The sequence below is a fragment of the Staurois parvus genome, unplaced genomic scaffold, assembly GCF_062004578.1.
Source record: "Staurois parvus isolate SC_StPar_1 unplaced genomic scaffold, SC_StPar_1.0 ptg000645l, whole genome shotgun sequence".
Taxonomy (NCBI): Eukaryota; Metazoa; Chordata; class Amphibia; order Anura; family Ranidae; genus Staurois; species Staurois parvus.
In genome coordinates this window covers 106688-122588 of record NW_028318441.1, presented here as the reverse complement: position 1 = coordinate 122588, position 15901 = coordinate 106688, and the positions used below count along the sequence as shown (strand labels likewise).

Sequence of the window (15901 nt, the reverse complement as noted above, 5' to 3'; positions counted from 1 at the left end):
GGCCGAACTATAGTTTAAAAAAAAAAAAAAACTATGAACAAATGCGGACACAGTACAGGAGATGACCAGAGACTGCGGACATACAACGGCGGCGGGAATACTGAGCCGGCCGCTCCATAAGACGCACAGACATTTCCCCCCAAGTGTGTCTTATGGAGCTAAATAGTACCCCATCATTGGTGTCAGTGGGAAGAATCGTGCCCCATCATTGGTGTCAGTGGGAGGAATAGTGCCGATCATTGGTGTCATTGGGAGGAATAGTGCCCATCATTGGTTTCATTGGGAAGAATAGTGCCCATCGTTGTCAGTGGGAAGAATCGTGCCCCATCTGTAGTGTCAGTGGGAGGAATAGTGCCCCATCATTGGTGTCAGTGGGAAGAATCGTGCCCTATCATTAGTGTCAGTGGGAGGAATAGTGCCCCATCATTGGTGTCAGTGGGAAGAATCATGCCCCATCATTGGTGTCAGTGGGAGGAATAGTGCCCCATCATTGGTGTCAGTGGTAGGAATAGTGCCCCATCATTAGTGTCAGTGGGGGGAGGAATAGTGCCCCATCGTTGGTGTCAGTGTGTGTGTGTGTGTGGGGGGGAAATAGTGCCCCGTCATTGGTGTCAGTGGGTGAAGGGGATAGTGTCCCAACATTGGTGTCAGTGGGAGGAATAGTGCCCCATCATTGGTGTCAGTGGGAGGAACAGTGCCCCATCATTCGTGTCAGTGGGAGGAATAGTGCCCCATCATTGGTGTCAGTGGGAGGAATAGTGCCCCATCATTAGTGTCAGTGGGAGGAATAGTGCCCTATCATTGGTGTCAGTGGGAGGAATAGTGCCCTATCATTGGTGTCAGTGGGAGGAATAGTGGCCCATGATTAGTGTCAGTGGGGGGGGAATAGTGCCCCATCATTGGTGTCAGTTGGGGAAGGGGATAGTGTCCCATCATTGGTGTCAGTGGGAGGAATAGTGTCCCATCATTGGTGTCAGTGGGAGGAATAGTGTCCCATCATTGGTGTCAGTGGGAGGAATAGTGTCCCATCATTGGTGTCAGTGCGAAGAATAGTGCCCCATCTTTGGTGTCAGTGGGAGGAATAGTACCTCATTGGTGTCAGTGAGGGGGACCTCATTGGTATCAGTGACCCCAATGATGGGGCACTATTCCTCCCACTGACACCAATGACACTTAACCTGCTGACCCCTGCTCCAGCATGATGCTGCTGCAGCCAGCATACTTGGTTGCAGCAGCACAATCAGCATGGCACACTTACCTGTCAGCTGTCCTTCACTCCGGCCTCTCCCTCACCCGATGTTCGCAGGGCCGGTCGGCTCCGCCTCCTCGCAGGTGATTGGCCGCCTGTGTGCCTTTCCTAAGCTACAGTTCTGGAGCCCAATCACCAGTGAGGAGGAGGAGCCGAGCGGCAGGAGTGAGGGAGTGGCCGGAGTGAATGAAGGAGCAGCGCTTCCTGGACTGGATTGTCGTGGGATTGGGACCGGAGCCAGGTAAGGTACAGCAGCCCCCTGCCCACCCCCGTACTTAGTGTCCCGTCCTTGCGGAAAAAAAGCCCCTGCCGGCGGGCCGGATAAATGGCCTCGGCGGGCCGCAGTTTGAGGACCCCTGCTTTAACCTTTCTTATAACTTCAACAGGTTTCTATTTAGCGACTGCACCCAAACTTTTTTAAAGGACTTATTGATTCTACGAGAGAACAGATGTCCTTCATCTTAGCCATTCAGGTTATTTAAGGATGTTGAAGTTGGGGGGGGGGGGGGGCCTTAACTGAGAACGTATCAGAAGGTAGAGCCCAAAAATATTTACAACCTTCTGATGGAACAAAATAGCTCCTCAAAGCAATTCATGCAACACACGGTATCAAGAAAGAGCATTAGCAACTATATACTGTGTGTATGAAAAAATGTTCCGAAGGTTTTATGAAAGAAAGTCTCAGATTTTCTGTGTTCATGACACTCTTGAAGAATCTATTATGGTAGAGTGGAAAGAGAAGCTTTATTTTTTGCTTCTTAAATTTCTTTATCCCAATCATTCAGTACATGGCAGGATTCGATTCTCTCACTGCCCACAGTGGCTGGTCACAGAATGTATAAGATCATAGGTGCCTTGGGAATGTGTCAACAGATCTTGCCAGCTCACACTCCCCTAATGCTTTGAGCGTAAGCTGGCAAAATCAAGCATAAAATGTTTGTTTTGGTGGGAGCAGCCTAAAAGCAGATATTCGGTGCCTTAAAAACCCGTTGAAATTTTCCATATTTTGTCATGTTACAACCAAAAATGTAAATGTATATTATTGGGATTTTGTGATAGACCAACACAAATTGGCACATAATTGTAATCCACTTCAAGTCCGGACACTTTCACCCCCTTCCTGTCCAGGCCAATTTTCAGCTTTCAGCACTGTCACACTTTGAATGACAATTGCGCGGTCATGCAACACTGTACCCATATGAATTTTTTAGCATTTTTGAGACAGATAAAGCTTTATTTTGGTGGTATTTATTCACTGCTGGGATTTATATATTTTTTTGTTATATAAATGAAAAAGGCCGAACATTTTGAAAGTGTTTTTCTTATAAAATTTTGCAAATAAATAATATTCCATCATAAATGTTGGCCAAAATTTATTCAGTTATCTTTTTAGTAAAAAAAAAACAAATCAGTTGATAACCAAAAGTTATAATTTTTAAAAAAAAGTTTTACATTTTTATTTTATTTTTTTATATTTGTTTTTTTTTTTTTTTTTACATGCTGTCACCCTAGCAGTACAGTGTAACCATGGTGACACTGTACTACTTGTGAGGGGTGATGAAGATTATTTTTTTTTTTTACACTGATTACTTTTACACCCGTAAAGGATGTAAAAGCAATCATTTCTCCTCTCTGGCTGCTTTCTTGCAGCCATTGAGAACTACTGTGTGAGCTGTGATTGGTCACAGCTTGTCACATGGTACAAAGCTGTTGTGAATAGCCTTGTACCATGTGACCTCTGTGATCATTCACAGATTTCACACGTAGTAAGCAATGATGTCAGAAGTGACATCTTGCTTACTACTCTGCATGTGATCACTGATTGACCAATCAGTGATCACTTGATCGGCACCTCGCACAGAGGTCCCGTACGGCGATCGGTGTTCCACTGTGTCCGGAGGACACAGTGGGCACTAGATGGCAGTGGGAGCGCGCACAGCTTGAAAATGCTGGCGCCATTTATGAATGGCAACCCGCCTCTGGACTGCCACCGTCCGGCTGTTTATATACAGCTTGTTGCGATCAGGGCCACACCGGGCCCAATGTAATATATGCAAAGCCCTAATAGTGCTGTCCCTGGCCTCGCGGCTCACTATGAAACCAGTCTGATCCAGGTGAACTAGGCCCTCAACAGGATCCTGCAAGCACAAAGCGAGGATCTTGGCCAATAGCTTAGTGTCAGAGTTTAATAAAGAAATGGGCCTATAATTAGCACAGTATTGAGGGTCTTTCCCAGGCTTAGGCAGAATGGTGATATGAGCCAAAAGTGCTTCCGGGAGCAATGAGTTGACTAAGGTAATGGAATTAAGATAAGTACAGAAAGGGCCGGCAAGAAGTGAGAAAATGTTTTTTATAATACTGATTGTGACGGGTGCGGCGTCAGACCCCCCAGTCCTTCTCACCAACTTGTGACCGAAGGACTAGCCAATCTAAAATCGTGCTGCCACTTGCGTAACAATGCCACGCTCAGCTGCACCCTGCACAAAGATTTTCCAGCTCACTGGACCACAATCTATGTGCCCGCAGCCTGAGAGCGATTGTTACTGGATCAGGTTAATTACACAATTAACCCTTCACACTGCCACCACCACCTTTTACAGAGAAGGAGGAAACTCACAAATCTTAGCAGTAACACTGTGATGTTTGAATAAGCGTCTGTATACACACTGTCACCGCAGGCAGATGTATACAGAGGTTTTAAAACACACAGTAGCACTCTTCAGAGCCAGGTATTCATAGTTTGCAATAAAGAGCTTTAGAAACAGTTCAACACTTTTCATAAAATAGGATTTATTACTAAAAAGGTCAAAATGGTGCAATGAAAATATTTACAGAAAAGATGTAACATATATATATATATATATATACATACATACATACATACATACACACACACACTTGCAAGAAAAAGTATGTGAACCCAAAATGTGCTCTGGACGTCGCCTAAGTCACAACAATAGAAGAACACAGTCTGCTGAACATAATACCACACAAACATTAGATGTTGCCATGGTTTAATTGCACATAACATGTAAACATTCACAGTGCAGGGAGGAAAAAGTATGTGAGGCCCTAGCTTAATGACTTCTCCCAGAGCTAATTGGAGCCAGGAGTGAGCCATCCTTGACTCCAATCAGTGTGATGATATTGGATGCGTTGCTGACAGCTGTCCTGCCCTTAAAAAACACACCTGTTTTGGGTTTACTGGTTTCAAGAAGCACTGTCTGATGTGAACCATGCCTCGCAGAAAAGAGCTCTCAGAAGACCTAAGATCAAGAATTGTTGACTTGAATGATGCTGGAAAGGGTTACAAAAGTATCTCCAAAAGCCTTGATGTTCATGTGTCCACGGTAAGACAGACTGTCTACAAATGGAGAAAGTTTAGCACTGTTGCTACTCTCCCTAGGCGTGGCCGTCCTGTATAAATGACTGCAAGAGCACAGCACAGAATGCTGCATGAGGTAAAGAAGAATCCCAGAGTGTCAGCTAAAGACCTACAGAAATCTCTGGCACATGCTAACATTTTTGTTGACACATCTACAATAAGGAAAAGATTAAACAAGAATGGAGTACATGGGAGGACACCACGGAGGAAGCCATTGCTGTATAAAAAGAATATTGCAGCACATTTGAAGTTTGCAAAAGAGCACCTGGATGTTCCACAGCACTACTGGCAAAATATACTGTGGACAGATGAAACCAAGATTGAGTTGTTTGGGAAGAACACAGAACACTATGTGTGGAAAAAAAGGCACAGCACACCAACATCAAAACCTCATCCCCACTGTAAAACATGGCGGAGGGAGCATCATGGTTTGGGGCTGCCTCAGGGCCTGGACGGATTGTTGAATACTTGCAGAATTCCCGGTTTAAGCAGCGTTCAAGTGTCTGAACAAAAGGGTGCATTTTCTCCCAAAGTTGGTTCCTGATGTTACAAGGGAGAATCTCTTCATCTTACCTCTCCAGGCCTGACAGCCTGTTTTCTAGTCCCCTAGCAGGGGGTGTCTACTGAAGACAAGGGCCAATCGCCTATTTGGGTAAGGGGTATTGGCGCAGACCCAGGCTAGGACCACAACCCTCTCAAGTTTATACCATGGTTAATAACCTTCCATAGGTACATGTAGCATCCTATCCACTGGTAGGATAATATGCAAAATCATCTGCTGAACGTCTAGACACCAGATATGACATATCTGCCTGTGACGGTTAAAGAGATATCGCTTTCTGCTCTCGGGTAGATGTTATCTAGGGGTGTAAGGTATCAGGTGACTTGTATTAAAATGTCCTACCTGAATATATGCTTTGTTTTATTGTACTTTGTTCCTGTCGGGAGTTATGAAATTGTATGAAAAAGTGATTTCAGTGGAATGTATGTTTTACTGCTGCTCCGGAATGCTTTTCATGTCCAGTGACTGACGGATTTATAGCTTTACAATCAGGCCAGAGCAAGGGTCTGGCAGACCTCATGGAACCAGCTAATTGGGTTTACATCCATGAAGTGTATCCAGCTGTGCCCTGTGCACTCCTGAACTCAGCACACACACAGACCACATGCCATTCAACAAAAAGGGAGAGGGACTGATTTGGAGTGAGAATGACACAAGATAGTGGATCTTAGCAAAATGGTTGTCCGCGTCCATATCTGTGCGCACAATTGCTACACTGATTGGTGAAGCCATCCGGTCCCGGGCTTTTTCCCAAGGGAAGGGAGCTAACCACCTTCGTCAATTCCTCCACAGTAATTGGCCATTCAAGATCTTCAATATTCGTAGAGGATAATGCAGGGAGAGGGGAATCTGTTAGGTAGTTGCGTATGGAATTAAGCTGAGCTCCGGGGTCCACACTGGGAGGGCCACCAGGGGAGACTATATATAGAAGCATAGTACTGCTGAAACAAATCTGCAATCGAGTGGGAATCCTCAACGCGACCATCATGCGTCGTCAGGCTATAAACATGACGTAATGTCTGACACTTCTTAAATTGTCTAACTAAAAGGCGACCACATTTGTTCCTGTATTCACAGAAACAGTGAGCATAAGATAGAATTTTTTCTTGAGCTTTGCAGTCCAAACATTGAGAGAGAGTAATACGTATTGTGTCTAAAGCTTGGGCATCTGAGGGGTCAAAATATTGTTTGTGTGTAGTTTCCAGAGTATGAATCTTATCCAGCAACTCCCTAATCTCCCTCAGTTTCTCCCTCTTGCACCTGAAACCATGGGTGATCAACTCCCCCCTAATCATAGCCTTGTGACCCTCCCAAACCACTTGCGTGGACGCATCATCAGCAGAGTTAATCGCTTCTCGGCCTTTTGGCTAAGATCAAGTGTAGTATCTGTTCTTATCAGTGTCCAGTGGGGGTGCTCCCGGCCATTCTAGCTTTGCGGGGATGGCTGTTGTATAGTACCCTCACTGGTATGATGGGGGTCCGGAAGGCTAGTACCTGAGGGACAGAAACCAGGGAGCGCCATGATTCGTTCTGGGGCCTTGGGAGTAATTCCTCTGGGAAAGCTGGAAAGACCCAGTACCTCCTGATTTGGACGGATCTACCTTGGTCTGGCCAGGGGCTGAGGAGGCAGAAAGTCCGCAATCTCGGTGCCCCCTGAGTAGACGCTCTCAGGGGTGCCACTAGTAACACCTGGGTGTGGGACCCCACTGTGTGAACATGGCACATGGTCACTGTTTTTACATTCTTTTTGCACAGCGCCCTAAGGACCAGGCCTTTTGGCTAGGACCAGGGCAATTTTTGCTACGGGCCTCAGGGCCTGGTCTGTGCACAATTTGGCACGTTACCACTTTTTTATTTTTTATTTATTTAATTTATTTCACCTCCCACGTTTGTCACTTTTTCTGTTACTTATGCGTGTGTTTTCACGGATGGAGGGTGTGGGTCCTCGGGCCTACCCTGAAGTCTAGGGGGAGGATGTGTGGCCTTTTGGTTCCTTCCTCCCCTGATCCCTAGGGGGCTTTTCTTCGGGAGAGCCCCCTGACCAAGTACTGTGTGTCTGGCTTCGGCTGGACACAAGGAACGGTGGTCCACCAGGCCTTTTGGCCAGGAGGACCAATTGGGAACCTTGTCCCTGTCAGGAGCTTCGTGCCCCGGGGGATCAGGGTAAGCGGTCCAAGCCCCTTTAGGGTTAGGACACAGCACACCCCTAAGTGCACTTTTTCGTGTGGTGTTTTGCACTTGCACATTTTTTGTGAACACTTACGGGTTTTTACGTTTATAGTTGCACGTTTGCGGACTTTAAAAAAAAAAAAAAATCAGCAGAGTTAATCTCAAAATAGGATTGTAAGGAGCGGGAAATCACCTCAAACACTATCGTGTCATCCAACAAATTCTCATTAAGTCGCCACACCATTTCTGTCCGGTAGGCAGCTGGAGGGCAAATAGCACCACAGGTGAGTGGCCAGATATGGTAATAGAATCAATGGATGATTTAAGCGCATCACGCAAATAAAACTGATCAATAATAAGAAGATCCAAATGGGAATAAGAATCATGCATCTTAGAATAGTAACTATAATCTATGTCCTGAGGATGCATTACCCTCCAGCTGTCCACCAGGTGAAGTTCATGCAAAAGTCGCTTAACGTGCCTTAGCGCACGAAAGGATAAAGAAGCTCTGCCAGAAGACGCGTCAAAGCAGGGGTCCAAAGAAACATTAAAATCACCCCCTAGAATCACCATACCCTCTCTAAAATCTTTCAGTTTTTTAGGGTAGCAGACAAAAAGTCAACAGTGCGGGCATTTGGAGCATAAAGTGTTGCAAAAGTGTATGTATGACCATGCAAAGAACCCTTCAAAAATAAGAAACGACCCTCGGGGTCAATCAGTTGAGACAAAAGAGAGAATGGACAGGTTTTTTGGATGGCAGTTGAAACTCCCCTGGCCTTGTCCACAGGGGAGACACTATGATAAGGGAAATATGCGGGATAGATTTGGCAGTGAAGTGCGTCTCCTGCAAGAAAACCACATCCGGGGACAGATGCCGCAATTCCTGCCAAATGCGACCCCTCTTTTGGGGCGAACACAGCCCTCTAACATTATAGGTCAAGATATTTAGAGTGTTCAACTTACTAGCCATAGATACAGTATCCGAGAAAGAGCATATTCAGACGGGTAGTGAAACTGAATCCCTCATTCGACCAAATGAAGTACACGGGGTAAATATAATGAAACCGAAAGAGAAACTCTGCCTCTACAGACACCTACATGGAAGTCAACATAAACCATAAAAAAAAAGTATAGCTCAATCCACATGAAAAAAAGCAGATTGTCTAAAAAAGATGGCCTCCATGGGAAGGAGAAAAAAGACCTCTCCCCAAAGGGGCCAGCTCAACTGCATAAACGCAGAATACAAGTCCTCCGCCAGAGAACTGGCCTAGGGTGTGGGATGTGCCTAAGGACACAGCAAGGGCATCACCCAGCCACCACAGGACAAATATAAAAGAACAAAATCTTATACAAAACAGTATAAACAGCAGCATTATAAATATTATAAATACAGCAGCATGATAAAAAGAAAACAAACAAAAAAAGGGGACACATACATACACATGTGCACAAACAGATACACACATATATATATATACACCTCCCGATATATTCAACAGAGGCCAAAAAGGCATTCTGAGGAAACTTAGTGCAAACTTTAAGGCAGGTATGTTCAGCCTACACCACAAAAAAAAAAAAAAACACAGATCTTAATAGATCAATCTGGATGGGAGGAGGTAAAGTTCGGACCCATGCGATTCCCTTTGCGGGACCCTGTAGAGGCCTGTTGCCAATGGTCCTGGTGTCGTGGAAACGGAATGCAATTGTGCAACCGCCAATCTGGAAAATCAGCCGATGAAAGATCCAATGTGGAAAGGAAGTGTGACAGGTCATCTTTGGTACGCAATGTTGCAGTCTTTCCATTTCGGGATGCATTCAGACGAAAAGGAACACCCCAACGATGGGGCACCTGGGCTGCACGTAGAACATCAAGCAGGGGGCGAACAGCGTGCCTTTGCATGAGGGTCCGCCTGGATAAATGCGGGAAGATTGCAATAGTAGCCCTATCAAAATCAATATGAGGGAGAGAACGAGCCGCTTTCATAATCGCCCCTTTCACAGAATATCTATGTAATTTACAAATAATGTCCTGTGGATTGTCAGCATCTTGAGGTACAGGCAAAAGGGCTCTATAAACCCTATCCAATTCAATTGCTTCAGGAGCAGTCACCCAAAATCTGGCGAAACAGGCCCTGTACAGTAGGAAAAAGGTCTGAGGCGCGAATAGCTTCAGGCAATCCGCAAATGCGCATATTCTGTCTCCTATCCCTGTTTTCTTGATCATCCAGCTGGTCAAGTAAAGTATTAAACACTTCATGATGGAGAACAGTCTCCTGTATGGTAGTAATAGTTTGAAAAACATCATCATGTTTGGGCGGTCTCCATAGCCTCCACTCTTTCCCAGTACCTTCCCAGTGTCTTCTCCAAGCCCCTCTATGGCCTGCTTACACAAAATTTCCACAGCAGTAATAAGTTGTATATTTGCCTTAGTGGGGAGAGCTCTAATACGCTCCCTAATGTCCCACACAGCCTCAGCTACACCCAGCTCCATCAGAAGGGAAGACCCAACAACCTTTCTTGGGGAGGAGGAGCGGCTATGGCACTGTACCTGTGAGGAGGACGATGGTGCAGGAGATCGTCCACTGCCCGCAGAAGAGGAATGCAGGGCGGCCTCGTGGTCGGGCGCCATATTGGTCCCGGAGCCAGCCTGGTGTGGTGTCCAAAAAAAAGTTTGAAGCCTGCTTGCCTGCGATCCGCCACCTCTGGGTGGGTGGGTGGCAGGAGGTGTGGCGCTTAGGAAGCATATAGTGGGGGAGGTAGGAGAGCCATAAACCGCTGCTGTGTGGTAAATTCTGTCACGGGTGGCCGGAGCTCAACGCTCAGACGTCCTCACACGATGCTGCTCAGGGCACGCCCCATCTAACCGCTATCTTGACACCAAATGATGGCCTTAAACATCTTGCTCAATGGGGATTCACAGTCATAAACCCTCCTCCCACTAAAAAGAAATCTGAGGCTCAACATCTTCATATTAAATGGAAAATCGTTCCCAACACTTGTTCAGTTTCCGCTTTTTGGATCTAATAATATCTGCCTGTATTTTATATATTTGCTACTTGAAGAGATAGTGGTTGATCCTTATTCCTGGCCTTTAGGTGTTCTATTCACACCCCCATATGATGATTATGCTAAGCATAATCATGGTTTTTGTTTTTAAGAGAATCTGTACTGTATTTTCTGTTTGATCTGTCAATTTTGTACCTATATCACTGTTACCTTCACTCGATTTCTTTATCACAGTAGACCCCCAATTTAAACCTTTGCAAGCCAATCCCCTGAATTTGCAAGCTTAAACATCTGCAAGCAAATTTTTTCTGAAACAATGGTTAGGATTATATCGATAAACGCTAAAGGTCTTAATACGCCCTACAAGAGATCAGTTTTATGGAGAGAATTATTATTCAGGGTGATATTTTATGCATCCAAAAGATGCATTTCAAACATTCTAAAGCCCTGATTTGTAAAAATAAGTATTACACTCATACTTTTTTTTGCGAACGCTGAGACTAAGTCAAAGAGCATGATTATCACCATTAAACATACTTTATAATTCAAATTACATACTTCCTTTTCAAATCCAGCTGGCTGATTCATTATTTTAAAGGCTACTGTTAACAAAAAACTGGGGATACCTCAGACAAGTTGTATGCAAATTTGGTATTGTTGGCCCCTTTGGTGAAGCCATCTTCGTCCTATATTCTGAACCTAGTGCCAGAGTATGGATCTCTGGTATGCTATCCGATCCTTTTAAAATAACTAATGGAACTAGACAGGGATGCACCCTGTCAACCCTCATTTTTGCTTTAGTCATTGAACCTTTGGCAGAAGCTGTTTTGTACATCCCAAACACTTAAAGGTCTAAAGATAGACGAAGAACACAAACTCAGCTTATATGTAGATGATATCTTGATTCTTATGACACACTCTCTCATCCTTACCAGTGCTTCAAAACATTTTAACAACATTTTAGTTCTATTTCATTATACAAAAGAGACTAAATCTTTAATGCTTCCTCTACATCTACCTTTACCTTTTCAAAAGCAGATATCTAGGATCACTTCCTTTGCTTGGACACGCTCCTCTCAAATTACATATCTTGATATAAGACTAACCTCTCCTGGCACAAACATTTTTAAGACAAATTATTCACTCCTGCTGGCTGAACTTTCAGATCTATGCAAAGATCTCTCCAAAGCTTCATTTTCCTGGGCGGGGAAAATAGCTCTCACTGAAATTTCTCTTGCCCCATGTATTATACTTTTTATGCACAATTCCTCTTCCCATATTATCTTCCCAACTTAAAACACTTCAAAGAACGCTAGATAATTTTATTTGGGACAATAAAAAAGCAAGAGTGAATAAACACTCTCTTTATAGTTTTAACCTCTCATACAGGTTTAGCAACCCCAGATTTATCTAGATACTATAAAGCTTCCATTTTAGATCAAACAAAAGCATGGTGGTCCCCGTCACCAGATAGAAGATGGATTCAAATAGAAAAAGCACCTATCTCCACAAACCTTCAAACCCTAATGGGAGCTACTACATTATCTCAAAAATCTGATAGATCTTACCTAGATATGATCAATGCCACTCTTCGCACATGGATTTCGACCCTGAGGTTATCATCGCAGGACCGTCAAACAATTGACTCAGACACACCATCTAATTTTTATCTTTGCTTATACTGGATTTAAACCTCTCCTCATAGTAATACCGAGGGCTCAAATTAATAGCCCACATGTATTCACTGCAACCACTACGTCCATTTTGTGATCTAACTAAACTTTGAAATTCCTCATAAAGACTTCTACAAGTACCTACAAATTTGGCATTTCTTATCTTCTAAGAAAAGAGGCAGCGATCCTTTTTCAGAACTTTGTATTCTTTCCACACATTTTCACAGTCTAATAAACGAGGTATCTCTCTTATATACACCTCTCTGCACAAAGACCCTCCCTGACAAGCTCTCTGCAATGTTATTATGGGAACGAGACCTTGGAACTCTTATCAGCAATGGCAAAGAGCTCTTTATTGGCTCAGGAAAATATCTAGATGCATCTCTCATTGGGAAACAATCCAAAAGAATCACACAGATGGTACTTAACACCTCAAGTGCTACCTCACCGTTCTCCATCTCAATCGTCAATGTTCTAGAGGTAATGTGAACTCTATCGCTTTTCGAATTTTTCACCTTTTATTTCATCTGTCACAAGCACAACTCAATTACCAAGTCTTGAAATAGCTCCCTTAGGCATGGGGGTTGGATAAATGGCCTCATCAGATTAAATTCTATATAGCACATGCTCTAATTGCAGCCAGGTGCACCCTGATAAAAGCATGGAAGAAATCACAAGCTCCATCTCTTCTTTTAGTTATTGAACTTTTGAATGATCATGCTTTCTTGGAGAGCCTGTTTGCCCAAACTCAGGGCAGACTCCATATATTCCATCAGAATTGGAATTATTGGCTCAGAGATGGTAGAAACACTGTTGTTTCATAATACGGCCCTTTTTATAAATATAGACAACATGGTTGAATATTCTGTTAATGTTCTAAAAGCAAAGGTTTAGGTTAACCGCTAGGGGACTGCCCACAGTACATATACTGCGGCAAAGCGGCCTCTGTAGGCAGGATCACGTATATAAACGTGATCCTTGTTTACATGCTAGGGGGCCCTGCCCGCAGCACCGATCGCGGCCGCAGGTGTCAATCACCGGGTACCGGGCGGTGATTACCCGCTGGGTCCCGGCGATTGCCGGCAGACACAGAGCACAGCTGCATTGTTTTTAATGCAGCGCTGCTCCGTCAGTTCCCAGCTCACTGGTCCGGAGAGCAGAGCTTCGCTTTCCTGGACAGCATGCAACAGTGAAGAACACACCCCCCGCCCCCTATTAAAACACTCCCCTCACACAGTTAACCATTTGATTGCCTAAAATGTTAACCCCTTCCTCCCCAGTGTCATTAGTACAGTGTCAGTGGGTTTTTTTTTTTTTTTTTGCACTGATCACTGTATTGGTGTCACTGGGGATGTCAGTGACCCCAAGTCAGTTCTCCCCCAGTATCAGAATGTCTGCCACAGTCCCGCCATAAGTTGCTGATTTCCGACATAAGTCACTGATTACCCCCATAAGTTGCTGATCGCTGCTATTATTAGTATACAAAAAAAAACCTCCAGTATCTATACCGCCATTTGTAAACACTATAACTTTCACGTAAACCAATTAATTTACACGTATTGGGATTTTTTTTTAGCAAAGACATGTCCCAGAATACATTTTGGTTAAAATTTCTGACTAAATTCGATTTTTTAAAAAAATTTTTACTGGACGTTTTATAGCAAATAGTCCAAAATATTGTTTTTTTTTCTCAAAATTGTCGTGTTTTTGTTTTTATAGTGCAAAAAATAAAAAACTCACAGGCGATCAAATACCATCGAAAGAAATCCCAATTCAAAGAAAAAATAGGATGAAAATTTCATGTTTGTGCAGCCTTGCATGACTGCGCAATTGTCCATTAAAATTACACAGCGCCATAACAAAAACCGCTTATGTAACCGCCTCCTGACCGCCCTATAGCAGAATTACTGCTACAGGGCGGCACAGGTGTGCAAAATCATATATATATATATATATGTACACACACGTGATTCGTGCTCCCGTGGATTTCACGCCCCTCCCAGATAGCGTCAGATTGCCCGTCAGTACACCAGTCAGCACATTTAACCCCTTGATTGCCAGGAAGACGCTCATACACAATCAACCTCCTCTGCTAGTATAGTGTCTGAACGGATCAATATGTTTGATCAGATCAGCACTATACCAGTGTTCACATTAATATAGCGTACCCCCAAATGCAGCATTAGCGGGATCCCCGGCACCTGCCAGCACCTGCGTTTAGCCCCTATGCTTACCCCTCCCCCCCTTCTCCCCCAGCAAGTGCAGTGTCAGTAGGTCACTGTCACTTGATACATAGCACACAAAACTGCAGTGTTGGCAGAATCAGGCCTGATCTCTTAACACTTGCCGGTAAATTTTGATGACTCTCTTATGCAGCAGAGTGCCAGTACTAGTGCCACGCTACCTTTTGGTGAACTGTCGAGTACTAGTGGCTTAGTACTTCCTGGTCTTTCACATACCTCTTAGATTGTAAGCTCCAAGGGGCAGGGCCCTCCTAACCCTCTTGTATTGAAATGTATTGTTGCTGTATTGTCTTACGTTATATTGTACAGTGCTGAGCAAACGCTATATAAATCCTGTATATTAATAATAATACCAATACTGCAGTATGACTTGGTGACGTGGCGAGTCCCAAAAGTGCAGTACAAGCTGGTGCGGTGGCGAGCACAAGTATTGTCCCGCAACCACCAAGAATTCGCACACAGGCCCATAGAGCCCCCAGTATCCTTCTAAATGTGCTTTCAAATCCCGATTGTCAGCCCACAAATTCTGCAGCACCCGTACTTCCCCCATTCACTGCCCAACCTGGAATTCAGGTGGAAATAGCAAATTTAACTACTCCCCTTGATTCTTTGGAGCTGTTTTTCACAGAAGATCTGTATGCATTGATTGTGGATCAAAGAAATTTATATGCACAACAGTTTATCGCCGCCAACCCAGATTCAAACCTTGCCAGACCAGTCGTATGGAAAGCCATTACGGTTTCCAAATTTAAATTTTTTTGGACCTAACCCTCAACATGGGCATTACTAAAATAATGAATTGCGGTGGTATTGGTCCACAGACCCAATTCATCATATGCCCATGTTCTCTGCTGCCATGGCCAGGCATAGATGTGAGAGTATAATGTGTTTTATGCATTTCATCAACAATACACTCTGTCATCCTTGGGGTGACCCTGAATTTGACCGGCTCCACAAAATTCAGCCCCTCACAAATCACCTTAACCAAAAATTTGCAGATGTCTATACTCCCCAGCAAAACATCTGCGTTGATGAGTCCCTCATTCATTTTTCTTGCCACCTTGCAATTCAAACAATTTCTCCCCAGCAAGTGTGCCAGATATGGGGTCAAGGTGTAGAAGACCTGTAAGAGGGCAACAGGCTATACTTATAAGTTTTGGATTTACGAGGGAAAAGATAGTCACGTGGAGCCCCTCAGATGCCCAGACTACTTGGGGAGTAGTGGCAAGATAGTTTGGGACTTGGTGTCATCCTTTTTCCATATAGGGTACCACTCATATGTGGACACTTTTTATTCAAGCGTGCCACTATTTAGACATTTGTACAATCTTGGAACTGGCGCATGTGGCAACGTGTGCCCACCATTAGAAGTATATTCTTCTGGCGGTATATTCTAATGGTGGGCATACCACACACTTTTTCTGGCAGAGATTTCTTCTCTTTTTTTCATTCAGTCCACAGGCTGCATAAAAATAAACAAAATAAAAAAAAACACATAGCATATACAGTAATACCTTGGTTTACGAATGCCTCTGTTAAAGTAATTTTCGGTTTACGAATGAAAACCCATTGAAAATAATGCCTCAGTTTACACATTTTTTACTATTTTTTTTT

General features: G+C 44.0%; 1 protein-coding gene and 1 pseudogene across 2 annotated transcripts in view; both read left to right on the top strand.

Moving 5' to 3' along the window:
- Positions 1–15901, top strand: part of LOC149448987 (E3 ubiquitin-protein ligase MARCHF6-like) — a 327203-nt gene that overhangs the window by 206348 nt on the left and 104954 nt on the right. The gene's annotated exons all lie outside the window — the stretch shown is intronic.
- On the top strand, positions 6544–6695 carry LOC149448988 (U2 spliceosomal RNA; annotated as a pseudogene).